Below are 15,088 nucleotides of genomic sequence, written 5' to 3'. Positions count from 1 at the left end.
AGGCAACATTTACACTTACCAAACACTGAAACACAATTAACTGCTCAAAAATAGAATTAAATCACCTAACACACTTTAAAAACACATAATTTTCATAATGTATGAACCACAAAAATTTAGCTTGCAGGTTAGCACATTAGACGTATGCCAATACATAAAGAAAACAGAGCAGAAGGGGACTCGCCAAATAAGATTTAAATGACGTAGTCAAAACAGAACTGGAAAGATTACCAACCTGGGTCCTGCTTCATCTCCTTATTCTTCTCGGGAAGGCATAAGTAAATAGTCTCCACACTGAAATCCTTGCAATTCTTAATGTTATTCAGTAATTGATGCAACACAACTGCCTTATAGTCTTGGTTGGTCACACTTTCATTAACTTTAAATTGACTGTTTGGATCATGACTAGTCACCTAATGCTTCTATGCTGAAGTGCCATAGAAACTGGTATAGGCCTGTGTATTCAAATACAGAGATAAACAAACAGGAGGGTACAGGACTAAGGTCAGCAATGCCTATATAAGACAACAAGTGTCTGCACAGTTGTTAGCAACTGCTGATACAATGGCAGATTACTGACATTTAAGTGAGTTTGAACGTGGTGCTACAGTTGGCACATGAGAGTTGGGACACATCATCTCTGAGGTAGCTATGGAGTGGGGGATTTTCCCATACGGCCATTTCATGAGTGTACTGTGAATATCAGAAATTCATTAAAACATTAATTCTCTGACATTGCTGTAGCCAGAAGAAGATCCTGCAAGAACGGGACTAATGATGACTGAAGTGCAACCCTTCTGCAAATTGCTGCAGATTTCAGTGCTGGGCTGTCAACAAGTTTCATCATGTGAACCATTCAATGAAACATCATCGATACCAGCTTTCGGAGCTGGATGCCCATTCGTGTACCCTTGATGACTGCATGACACAAAGCTTTTAACATTTTCTGGGCTTGCCAACACTGACATTGGACTGTTGATGACTGGAAATGTCTTGCCTGGTCGGACACATCTCATTTCAAATTGTATCAAATGGTTGGACATTTACAGGTATGGAGACAACCTGATGAATCTATGGACACTGTAAGTCGGCAGGAGACTGTTGAAGCTGGTGGAAGCTCCATAATGATGTGGGGCATTTGAAGTTGGAGTGATACGGGACCCCTGATACATCTAAATATGATTCTGACAAGTGACATTTATGTAAGAATCCTGTCTGATTACCTACATCCACTCATATCCACTGTGCATTCTGATGGACTTGGGCAATTCGAGCAGGACAATGTGACACCCCACACATCCAGAATTACTAGAGTGGCTCCAGGAATGCTCTGTTGAGTTTAAACACTCCCACCAATGGCCACCACACTCCAGAGATATGAATATTATTGAGCATATCTGGGATGCCTTGCAACATGCTGTTCAGAAGAGATGTCCAAACCCTCATACTCTTACATATTTATGGAGAGCCCTTAAGGATTCGTGGTGTCAGTTCCTTCCAATACTACTTCAGACATTATCTGAGTCCATGCTACATTGTGTTGTGGCACTTCTGCATGCTCATGAGGGGTCGTACACGATATTAGGCAGGTGTAGCAGTTTCTTTGGCTCTTCAGTGTATTTGTATATCAAAAGAACCAGGCTGGACCACCCATTCAGTGACGGTAAATTATGAGTCACCTCATAATGTAGTTTCTATAGAAACAGGAAGCTGAACACAGTTAATTATTAAAGTCCCTATAAGCATTTAGTGTTGCACTGATTCTCAAAATGCATCCACCAATTGTAGGTAAATAAACAATGTCTATATTCACATGGATACTTCACTAAAACATTTTGTTGGGCAGACAAATGGCACAGGAATATTCAGTTGTGCCAAAAATTGTAGTAGACAGAATTTTATGTCATTTTCTGCCTAGAACACAAACTTGAATTGATGTCTTAATTGGGTACGCTCTAGGTACCAATGTTACTGTAAAATAACACACACTGACAAAGTTACTGGAGACTCAATACATAGATGTTGCAAGAGTTACCGCTGATGGTAGTCTGAAGATTCTTTTTTAAGGAAGGTGTATTTATAAACTGTCATAAAGATATTTTGGGACTTGGGGAACTAGATATTTGTTTATAAAATAACTAGGTTGAAATTTTTGAAAGGTGGTTTGGTTTACATAATAAATGCTTAGATAGCAAAGTAAAAATGTTTATGTAGCTATTTTGTACATGTAAAATGTGAATCATCTGTATAAAAGCTCCAGTACTTGTGTTGAATTAGAGCAGAAAATTAAGTTTTCAGTGGAAATTAATGTCTAAATACTTCAGTGCAATGTTTAAATCTCAAATATAGCATCTTCAGCTCTTCTTGCATCAGTGTTTTGCTAGATGAAAATTCTGTACCAGAACTCTTTTTTTAAATTTTAGTCTAGCTGTGTTCAGAATTTCAACAGGATCTGGGATGATTCAGATCACTGAATATTTTCAACAACAATTGCCTTTAAAACATGTGGGGAGGTGAACTAGAACACATTAAACACAACTTACAGAAATTTACTAAGAACAGTACATTTATATTGGTTCAGCTTAATATTTGGCAGGGCCAACTACTACTTTATTTATTATCAACATGCTTTATTAATATTCAGTCGCTGAACTTACTAACACTTTATTAAGACAACATGATGTTTCTCAAAACAAATCTCAATGCTCATTATTTAATACCACACATTAGTTTACAGGGATCAGTGCCTTAAAGAGTTTTAAATATCATTCTTACTCATTGGAAATTAGCTTCTTTCACCTTCATTGTAGGCTTGCTCGTTTTGGATGAATATATGATTCTGTGTGTATATTGACATGTGCTCTTGACCAACACACTGACAGCACCAACATCATTGGTGAACTTGGTTATGGGACTCAACAGAACATGTCTCACAGTTTCCTCTAAATATTTGAAATAGTCTGCTATAACTTCTCTGTTTACTTCATCTTTACACCTTTACTGTAATGTTCAGAAAGAGCCTTGTTACTTGAGAGCAGATTTTTCATGCACTGGTATTGAGGGCTTTAGTCTTCAGACCTCTTCTCTAATATACCACTGCGGTTCAAGTAGGACTTCACAATACCCTTAACTTCACCATTGATAATTAGCTGACATCATTCTACTCACTTAAGTAAGCTACTGATTTTTACCATCAAGACAGTTTGTCCACCTATTTTCAAAGGATTTGTATTATTGAACTTCATTGAAAGTGTGCTGAAAGGTATTTCGTGTATTTTAGATACATTTCTGAGAGATTTTACAAGCTTTGTCTTAATTAACAACTTTCTGGGGCTTGTCTCATATCTTTGATAGCCAGCTGTCCAAATCTTCTTCTTGTACACTCACAGCATGGTCCAGCTTACAGTTTCTAAAATTGACAATATTATGAAGAGAACAGATGATTTTCGCATCTGTTCTCTTCATAATATTGTCAATTTTAGAAACTGTAAGTAGCTAGGCACTAGAAACTGGTCATCATCCCTCATTTCAAAAATGTGTGAAAATTTTATACAGTTCTTTATCTGTTTATATGAAACAATTACTGAAGAAACAAATTAATATTCATGTGGTGCACCTCATGGTGATTCATAGGATGTAGGTATTGGTGTAGATGGAGTGTGAAGGTGGAAGATGGAAGGTGGAAGATGGAAGGTGGAAGGTTCAAATGTGGCACATTGTTAGATATATATGACAAGTTTTACAACTTAAACACGCACTGTGTCACCCAGATTTTGAATGCACACTCCAATTTCTCTTAAGCCTCCAGTGGTTGAGAGTGCATGTCTATCTCCCAAACACTATTTTCTGAGTTTGTGGTTGTAATAATACACAGTTTCAAGATATGGAAAATCTACAGAATGCTCTATATTAGCAAAACAAAATTTACACTTAACATGATACAAATTGAATTGATTCTCGTCCTTACAGAAAACAGATTACAAACATGTGCAAACTTAGTTACATAATTCTGCAGGTATTCATTTATGGAAATGGTAGCTGTTCCTGAACTTTATTAAATTACTAAACAAAACACTAACACAATCTTGTTGTTCTTCCTGTGGAATACTAGACATTTAATTCATTTGTTGTAAGTGATAGGTAATTAATTGCTTTTTGAAATTTGTTGCATAGACCTAGGTACATTAGTCTTAACTTCATAAATTATTTAAGCATTACATTATTTTTGGAAACAGAATGTGCAACAATATATATTTTACTAGCTATTCAGTAAGTTAGAATTTCATTGAATTTTTTACTTACACTACCATAAATTAATATATATTATTCAAATTATATAGGTCTTACATTACAACAAAGAACATATTTGCTTGTTTGTAGTTGTTTGTCAGATACTTTATCAATTTTATTTTGCAGCCTTGTTGACTGTAGCAGTGCACTCTGCAAAAGGAACAACTAGAAAAATATGGTTTCTAACCATCACCACTTTGTTAGACATCTCCTAACCCATAGTATTAATTTTCTTATTCAAATTCATCATATTCCAGTGCTTCATACTCCTCATTACATTTCAATTATTGTGCTATGCAATCTCATTTAAAAAAGGTTGGAAAATGTCATTCCACATCCACAAAAATACCAATATTAATTCTTATCATAAACATGACAAATCTTGTCTACTGTACTTCAGTACTCTAGCTGAGGATGTTTTTTTACTTTAAACCACTTATTTTTCTCTAGTTTGCCTGACAGGACTACCTCATTGCAAGTATATCTCTTCATTGACATCATTAAAGGCATCAATATTTAAATTCCTTTCCTCCCTTGACACCAGCCTGCACAGCAATATGATAAAACCTTTTCATGGAACTGCACATTTTTACAGGTGCCATTGACACCCCCTCTGATGTGCCAACTGCCCCACCTCTCTGCACAACTGATGGGCCAACGCCATTGCCTGCCAGTTTCATCATCCGGTCAGCCTGGCTGACTGCACCTCCTTGCTGCAATACCTGATGTACCTGGCAGACTGCTCACCTCTCAGCCCAGCCTCACATCCTCACTGCTGCACCTAACGTGAGTCGATTTATACTTGGGTTATGGCCTCACTGTCCTGAAATCAAAAATTTCAGCCAATTAGGTGAAAAAAATGGTGAAAACTCATAAATTTCTCTCAAATGATGCATGATTTATTTATTTATTTATTGTAAGGTTAAGGAAATACCTCTCGTGCACACATGCACAACAACTCCAGTACCTCAGCTCAGAATGCAACTGCCAAGTGGCATGGCAGCAGCAGTCTGGAGGGGGCAGAGAAGAAGGGATTGTAGTGTATGGGTGGCAGGAACAGAATAACTGCCTGGTGGAGTGTGTGAGGACTAGAATGCAAACAGATGCAGTGTTAGGAGGTTGTGGGGCAGAAGGTGGGGGGAAAAAAGGAGTGAAAACGAGAGTAGTGAGAAAAGATGGGTAGGTGCATTGGTGAAAGTTGGAAAACAAAGATCCTGGGAGTGAAGAATAGGGAGGTGGTGATATGACAGGGGGGGGGGGGGGGGGGAGGAGAACTGTTGGGAGGAGGGTGTGGTGGTGGTATGTTATACTGTAGGTTGAGCCTGGGAAAGTTACGGGGTCGGAGAGTGTGTTGTAAGGATAACTCCCATCTGCACAGCTGAGAAAACCTGGTGGTGAAGGGGAGGGTCCAGATGGCTCAGTTAGTGATCCAGCCGTTGAAATCGACCGTGTTATGCTCAACTGTATGTTTTGATGCAGCCTGCCACAAATTCCATTTCTGTGCCAAACTCTTCATCTCAGAGTAGCAATTGCAACATATACCCTCAATTATTTGCTGGGTGTATTCCAATCTTTGTTGTCCTCTACAATTTGTACCTCCTACAGCTCCCTCTACTACAGTGACTGCCAGGGATGGAATGTGTTGCCACCTTGGTTTCTGAAGAAACTCAAAATAATTTTAATCTTGATACAGTACAAGAAAATTTGTACTCCAGATTATATTTTTACAACTTCATCCTCTTCCATTTTAAGTACAAATTACAGTTTTATTATTGCTTATACATATGGTTCCCAGCAAGAGAATGTTCACAGTTGTGCCATGGTTTTCCCTGAAAGGGTATTCAAATTGTGTCTTCCAGAACAATTCACAGAATATGATGCTGAGTTCATCACACTATGATGGCACTGGAAAAGATCCACACATATTATCATAAAAAGTTTTTTTCTATCCAAACTGGCTTAGTGCACTACAGGCACTTCACCAAATGTACCCAGTAGACTATTTGTTCTGTGATTCCTTACAGCAGCTTCAACACTGTGGCAAGGAGGTGATCTTCTACTGGGTACGTGGCCACATTGGGACAGAGGGAAATGACACAGCCTACAAAACAGCTGAGGAGGCATGTTGCGATGGTGGTGTCTGTCAATGTCCTATAATGTCGCACATCATCATCATCTCATTTCTGACAAATGCGTCATGCATTAGTAGGAGACTAAGTGGTTGCAGGTGACAGAAAACAAACTGCAGTCACTCAAATCAACCACACTAGTGTGGTGGACTTCATGCCAGCCTCACCGCTGGGAAGAGGTTCTGCTTATTGGGCTGCATGCCCAACATAGGCCTTTAATACATACTTTCCTCCTCTCATGGGAGGATCCACCACTATGTGAAGTTTGTGCTGTGCCACTTTCAGTTCAGCATGTTATGACAATGTGTGTCCTATTTACTGTTATTAGGGCAACTTCAGTCTTGGTGGAGATCTGCCCACTATCCTCACTGATACTGATTGCAGTGTTAAAAGAGTGGTGAATTTTTGTGAACTGTTAGGCCTCATCTCTAAATTGGGAGAGGGGGGGGGGGTGGAGGCAGGCTGCTCTGCATGTTGGGTAGGCATTCATCCCCACTGATGAGATTGGCATACTGACTTTTCGTTAGGGTACTGATGACCGTTACGTTGAGCACCCTTCACATCATCATTATCGTCTTCATCATAAACAATTACCATGGTAGTTATCCCCCAATGTCTTTGGACATGTCCTACTATGCTGTCCCTTCTTCTGTTGTTGGTTTTACATACATATCTTTCCTTTCCAATTCTCCAGGAAACCTCCTCACTCTTTACCTTCTCAATGCACTTAATTTTCAACATTCTTCTATAACACCACATCTTGAATGCTTTGATTCTCTTCTTTTTTGGTTTTCCCACGGTACATGTATCACAAACATACAAAGCTTTGCTTCAAATGTACATTCTCAGAAATTTCTTCCTCAAATTTAGCGCCTATGTTTGAATCTGGTAGACCTTTCTTGGCCAGGAACGCCCTTTCTGCCAGCGCTAGTCTGCTTTTGATGTCCTCTTTGCTCTGACCATCATGGATTATTTTGCTGCCTAGGTAGCAGAATTCCTTAACTTTCTCTACTTCTGGATCACCGATTTGGATGTAATGTTCTCACTGTTCTTATTTCTGCTCCTTCTCAATACTTTCATTTTTCTTTAATTATTCTTCTCAGTCCATATTCTGTACTCATTAGACTGTTCATTCCATTGAACAGGTCCTGTAATTCTTCTTCACTTCCACTGAGGATAGCAATGTCATCAGCAAGTCCCATCATTGATATCCTTTCACCTTTAATTTTAATTCCACTGTTGAACCTTTCTTTTATTTTCCAACTGTTTCTTTGCTGTATAGATTGAACAGTAGGGGTGAAAGGCAATATCCCTTTCTTACACTCTTTTGAATCTGAGCAATTTATTCTTGGTCTCTCATTCTTATTCTTACCCCTTGCTTCTTGTTCACACTGCATATTACCTATCTTTCTGTTATTTTTCTGATAATTTTGAACATCTATAACCATTCGACATTGTCAAGTGCTTTTTCCAGTTGACAAATTCTATGAACATGTCTTGATTTTTCTTCAATCTTGCTTCCATTATCAACTGCAATGTCAGAATTGCCCCTCTGCTTCTTTAGTTTTCCTAAGGCCAAACTGATTGTCATCTAAGACATACCCAATTTTTTCCCATTCTTCTATATACTATTCTGGTCAATAACTTGGATGCATGAGCTTTTAAGCTGATCGTGCAAAAATTATCACACTTGTCTGCTCTTGCTGTCTTTGCAATTTTGTGAATTATGTTTTTCCAAAAGTCACACAATATATCACCAGACTCATACATTCTGCATATCAGCAAGAATAGTCACTTCGTTGACATTTCCCCCCAATGACTTTAGAACTCCTGGTGGAATGTTGTCTATCCCTCTGCCTTATTCAATGTAGCTCTCCCAAAGCTCTTTCAAATTCTGATTCTAATACTGGATTCCCTTTCTCTTCCATATCAACTTTCGTTTCTTCTCCTATCACATCATCAGAAAAGTCCTCCCCTCTTACAGGCCTTCAGTGTACTCCACTCACCTATCTGATTTCTTATCTGCATTTAACAGTTAAATTGCTATTGCACTCTTACCTCACCTTTATTGCTTTTAATTTCATCCAAGGTTCTTTATACTATTCTGTATACTGCACTAGTCATCCCAAAAATCGTTTCATTTTCAATTGCTTCATATTTTCTCTGCATCCATCTTGTGTTAGCTTCCCAGCACTTCCCATATGTTTTGTTCCTAAGTGACTTGTATTTCTGTATTCCTAAATTTGCCTGAACATTTTTGTACTTCCTCCTTCCATTGATCAGCTGAAGTATTTCTTGTATTACCTATAGTTTCTTTTCAGTTACCTTCTTCATATCTATGTTTTTCTCTCCAGTGTCTGTGATTTCCCTATTTAGAGGCATCCATTCCTCTTCAATTGAACTCCCTACTGAGCCATTCTTTAGCACAGTATCTACAGCCTAAGAGAACATCAATTGTATCTCCTCATTCCTTGGTACTTTCGTATACCATTTCTTTGCACATTGATTTTTCCTGAGTAATCTCTTGCACTTCAGCCTACTCTTCATCACTACTCAATTATGATATATGTGTATGTTTTCTCCTGTGTACTCCTTACAATCCAATATCTGATTTAGAATCTCTGCCAAACTGTGATATAATCTAACTGAAATCTTCATGTATCTCCCAGTCTTTTCCAAGTATACCTCATTTGTGGTTCTTGAATAAGAGTATTTGCTATTAGTTGCTGGAATTTATTGCATGACACAAATAGCCTTTCTCCTCTTTCATCCTTAGTCCCAAACCCATATTTTTCCATAGACATTTCTTTTACTCCTTCCCCTATAAGTGCACTCCAGTATAAAAAGCTATGCAGTGGTTGAAGCAGAGCTTTTAAATCATATGCCTGCCTTCACGGATGGCCCAGCCTCTGATGGGGTAGGATAGTCCTATCAGCACTGGAACAGGAAGTGACAGGTGGGTGGATTGCACAGATCTTGCACTTGGGTTTACCACAGGGATATGATCCTTATGACAAGGGATTAGTATAGAGAGTGGCATAGTGATAGAGAAGGATGTTGTGGAGTTTGGGTGGGTGATGCAACACCATTTTACGAAGAGTGGAAGTATCTTGGATAGAATGTCTCTCATTTCACGACATCATGACAGATAATCAAAGACCTGGTGAAGGATGTGGTTCAGAGATTACAGTCCAGGCGGGTACTGGTTGACAAAGGAGTCACTCTTTTGTGGCTGGTTCTTGGGAATGGTGGGAGCATTGGGGGGTGGTGAGGGGAAATGGCACAGGGGCTCTGTTAATGGACTGTCTGGGGTAGACCCTCAGAATACTGAGCAAGGGAGTTCCTGTCACAACAGATACGCCATCCCCAGATTGTTATGTGTTTTGGGAGGGATTTTTGGTGTGGAAGGGATGAAAGCTATCAAAAAGATTCTGTTCATGGTTGGTGGGTTTAATGTGGACAGAGGTGAGCATCGAGCCATCAGAGAGGAGGTGGTAAATGTTAAGGAAGGTGGCATGCTGGGTTGAGGAAGAACATGGGAAGCAGATGGGAGAGAGTGTGTTGAGGTTGTGAAGGAATGAAGATAGAGATACTTGGCCCTGAGTCCAGATCATTGAGATATCATTAATGAACCTGAACTAGACTTAATGGTTAGGCACTTATGAAGGCTATGGTGGCCCCCTCCTAGAAAGGAGGGTGCGATGCAGGTGCCCATGGCTGTGTTGCCAATTTGTTTATATACCTTCCATTCAGAAGAGAAGTAGCTGTGAGTTAGGATAAAGTTAGTAAGGTGCATGAGGAGTGACGTAGTTGGTCTGGTGTCTGCAGGATGCTGGAAAAGGTTGCATTAAATAATCATAAAGTGGTGGGCATGAGGGATGTTGTTGTATAGGGATTTGACATCAACAATGGCAAATAGGCATTGTGGTGGTGGTGGTGGTGGTGGTGGTGGTGGAGGAGAGGGAGAGGTCCAGTAAAAGAGGTCATCAGTCCTGAGGGATTAGGGAAGAATGGGCAAGGAAGTTGGTCATGTCCTTTTCAAAGGAACCATCCTGGCATTTGCCTACAGCAAATTTAGGGAATCCACAGAAAATCTGAACCAGGATGGCTGGACATAGGTTTGAACTATTGTCCTCCTGTATGCAAGTCCAGTGTGCTAAGCACTGCACCACCTCTGCAGGAGGCTAGATAACAAGCAATTATTTGTAGGTGCTGGTCAATGAGGGCAGAAATTCTTTCAGTGGGGGCAATATAGCAAGCCACAATGGGCAATCCAGGACTGTTTGGTTTCTGGATTTTTGGGAGTATCTATAAGGTGGGAGTTCCTCAATATTGCAGCTGCTGTCTCACATGGTAGTTTCATTCTGGCCTGAACTGCCAGAGGCAGTGGTTGTGTGTATGAGGTGTGCTTGCTTTTTGTATGTATGGTGTGCATTTCTCTGTTACTCTTTAGCTGGTAAAGGCAGTGCTTGAAAGCTTTGTTTAAGTGTCTTCTGCTTGTGCCTGCCTGCAATTTAATCTCTGTTCTTTTCAGTAAATAGTAATCTGTCTTTTCCTAAATTGTTGATATTCCTACTTTCCTGACGTGTTTTTGAACACCTCTACCATATGTGCCCAACACTTCATGAAGGCTCTCTCTCTCCAATAACTCAAGTGCTTCATTTTTGAGTTGTTATGGAATGTAGATGAGACTACATATCAATTTGTCGAATGGCATGCTCTCCCCACTCATTAAATACAATGTTGTAGGGACCAGTATGAAGGCAGGGTTTCTGCAAAAGTGATAGTACAACATCTGAGGCATGTTGTGGTTGTGGTTGTCACTCTGAAGACTGGTTTGATGCAGCTCTTCAGACTACTCTCTCCTGTTCCAGCCTCTTCTCCAAATAACCACTGCAACATACATTCTTCTGAATCTACTTACTGTGTTCTTCTCTTGACCTTTGACCTCCCTCTATCATCCCCCCCCCCCCCCATTTCCCTCCAATACTAAATTCATAATTCCTTGATGTCTCAGAATTTTTGTCTTGCTTGTTATTGTAGTCTTCTGTTCAGAGACTGGTTTGATGCAGCTCCCCATGCTACTTTATCCCATGCAAGCATTGTTTCCTCTGAGTAGTTACTGCAATCTATATCCCTCTGAATCTCCTTCCTGTATTCATTTCTTGGTCTCCCTCTAAAATATTTACCCCACACACTTCCCTCCAGTACTACAGTGGTGGTCTGTTGATGCCTCAGAATGCTTCCTACCAACTGCTACCCTTTTTTAGTCAGATTGTGCCACAGATCTACCCATGCAATCTTCAGCATTCTTCTGCAGTACCACATTTCAAAAGCATCTATGCTCTTCTTGTGTAACCTGTTCATTGTCCATGTTTCAATTCCATACATGGCTACACTCTATAAAAACTTTCAGAAAGGACTTTCTGACACTTAAATCTATCCTCGGTGTTAACAAAATTCTCTTCTACAGAAACGCTTATCTTGCCATTGCCAGTGTACATTTTATATTGTCCCTACATGACCGTCATCAGTTATTTTGCTTCCCTGATAACAAAACTCATTTACTATTTTAAGTGTCTCATTTTCTAGTCTAATCCCTTCAACATTATCTGCTTACTGTACTGCCTTAACTGTCTGAATAATTTCTTTTATTTTATCGTGCATTTCTTCTACCTCATCTGTCCTCATCTGTGGAGCTAATTGAGAAAAAAATTTGTACTGCTGTCATTGGTGTTGGCTTTGTGTTTGTCTTTGTTACAATAATCCATTCAGTATGCTGTTCATAGTAGCCATATCCCAATTCACTTATTCATTATGAATCCTACTCCTACATTACTCACATTTTATTCTATTTTATAACCTTGCATTCATCTGATCAAAAATTCTGTTCCTCCTCCCACCAAACTTCACTAAATATCCAGCCATTCAGTGCCAACACAGCAAGGCCATTTCAGTTAACGTTAAAAGGCTAGTTCACTCTGTCATCCAGACAGTTGCCCCTACAGCTACTGAAAAGACTGCTGCCCTTTTTAAGGAATGACACGTTTGTCTGATCTCACAACAGATACCCTTCCATTGTGGTTGAATTTATGGTATGGGTACCTGTATCACTTGGGCATGCAAGCTGTCTCTCCAATGGAAAGTCCAAGGCTACATTTGGACCAGGGAAAGACAGACACCTTTATCTTTGAACCAGTTTTGGGCTGTAGCAGAAACACGAAAATATGCCTTAACTTATTGATGAAATAATTGTTTCATCCCACTAAGTCTTCATATATTCTAATCAGATCTTTCTGTAACATTACAGTGTGCATGTTAGAGTTTATTCTAGTGTTGAACCAAGCAATATGTGATTTACTTTTAGTGTGAAAAGTTGCCCAAACTAAAATACTTCCATCACAAAATTTCTGCTCATCCTCACCTACTGGCCTCTTCTCAGATAACGGCAGTAATCTTGAAATCCATCCAACCCATCTAAATTAAACTTCTTCTCATTATTGAAGATCACTTTATCCCATTCTGACATCCATGATAAATGTTCTTCACCATGCTCCAATCCTTCCCATTTATGTTTGGGTGTTGGAGCAGGTTTCTGCAGTCGTTTCTTGAATGCAGGAAGTTTTCATACAACAAAAATTGTAGCATATGTCTGGCAGTTAATGGCAGCTTTACATCAGCAACTAGTTAAGAAGAATAACTGTTTGTGGCCCTTGCTTTGCATGAAAGTAATCGTTTTGATGCCTCAGATAATTTTGCCTGTATTTTCCATTCTGTCCATATCATCCACCTAATCTAATGCAATTATTAATCACTGTACTTAAATATTTCAACACCTTGCCAGTTCAACAGTTAGACTCCCATTTCCTTGCATGCAATGGTTTTTGGTTTTTCATTACATAATTGTTTTCTGCATGGCATTGGTTCAAATGGCTCTGAGTGATATGGGACATAGCATCTGAGGTCATCAGTCCCCTAGAACTTAGAACTACTTAAAACTAACTAACCTAAGGACATCACACACATCCAGGCCCGAGACAGGATTTGAACCTGTGACAGCAGTGGTTGCACGGTTCCAGACTGAAGTACCTGGAACCGCTTGGCCACAACGGCCGACCTGAAAGCCATTCTCACGGTTTATATACAAGACACACACATCACTTACGTTGTCTGTTTTCAGTTTGCAGGAAAGGATTTTATGCACACACTAACACCACACAGAGCAGACTACCTTTACAGTGACCTTACACCCTTTACCATAGGAATTATCGATGTCTGGCTGTATAATGTACTAGTGATGTCAAATACTCTAACATTTGACTATGTTACTTGGTATACTGGATGTCATACTATTGAATATACACTCTAGACAATTATTCCAGCTAACAATGTTTATTTTCCTGCAAATATTCATCTTTTGCATGGATTTCCACTACTGTATAAGACTTTGTCTGATAATGGCCACATCCTTCATATATGTATGAAAACCACATTACTTTGCTGCCAACCATCAAGATTCAACTACCTTGGCTTCTGTGTCAGGTTCTTTGGTGAAGAGTTGTTTGATGGATTTTGTGATGTTTTATCAGCACTAATGGCTACCATTGTCAAAGATTCACCTTCCATTTCCATTGCTAACTGGAACAGTCATTTGCTGCTGGGTAGGAATTCAGAATTGGTTCACCTTAAGGATTTCCTTTTTCTTTTTCAAACTACTGTCATGCTACAGAACTACACAAACATGACAACTGCTTCGACAAGAAAGAGACAAGAAGCAAGAGACAAGAAAGAGAGTGTCTTCAAGGTGAACGGATCGTGTATTACCCTGCTGCAGCAAACGACCGTTGTAGGTAGCAAGGAGAGAACCAGAGTGGTAATGAAAACAGAAAAGCCCCGAGACATTGGCGTGCCAGGTACATAGACTCTGCATCCATGAGCCCGACTCAAGTCCACCACCACCACCAATAGATGATGCTGCCTGATGCTATCCTGATGGACTAACTGTAAATTTGATTCTCGGGTGAGATGTTGTATATTATGAAAATTCCACAATATTTCATTGGTACAACTGACAGACACCTTCAGATGTGGGGAAACACACTACTCAGGCTGTGACTGAAGCCTCCTATATATGACAGAGAAAAACCGTGCAGGTATAAATGCACCAAGTTTCTGTGATCAATAGCACAGATATGCAGATTGATAACGAGAGAGATAGCTACAATAAATGGCAGATGATGAATGCAGAGGCAGAGGCTTTGAGTCATACTTTGCACTACCATTGGCCACCTCAGTGCCCTCTGTCAGGAGCTGCCTGCCAAAATGTGTGTCTGTTCTGGCAGTTGCCTAGTTTTGAAATTGTAAACCAAATATCTGTCGCCACCACAGCATCATTCCTTGTACGACTTGTAGTTCTGCTTACATAGCCAGTGATGGATTTCATGCTGTGCTGGATTGATATGCTGTGTCCCTGTTAAGCAAATTAGGTAAGCTTTCAATTTTTGCTGCTTCTTCAATAACGCTGTCCCAATACGAAAGAACTTAGTGTTTTTGTATTTCATAAAAATTCCTGTACTGAGACAACGTTCAGCCACTGCAGATTTCTCTGGCTGGTATAGACATGTGTTGTCAATGTTCAACACATCTTTCCTCCACAATGTGACAAGTTT

Source organism: Schistocerca nitens, chromosome 4 (genome assembly GCF_023898315.1).
Source record: "Schistocerca nitens isolate TAMUIC-IGC-003100 chromosome 4, iqSchNite1.1, whole genome shotgun sequence".
Taxonomy (NCBI): Eukaryota; Metazoa; Arthropoda; class Insecta; order Orthoptera; family Acrididae; genus Schistocerca; species Schistocerca nitens.
Note: the sequence above shows the minus strand (reverse complement) of the source record.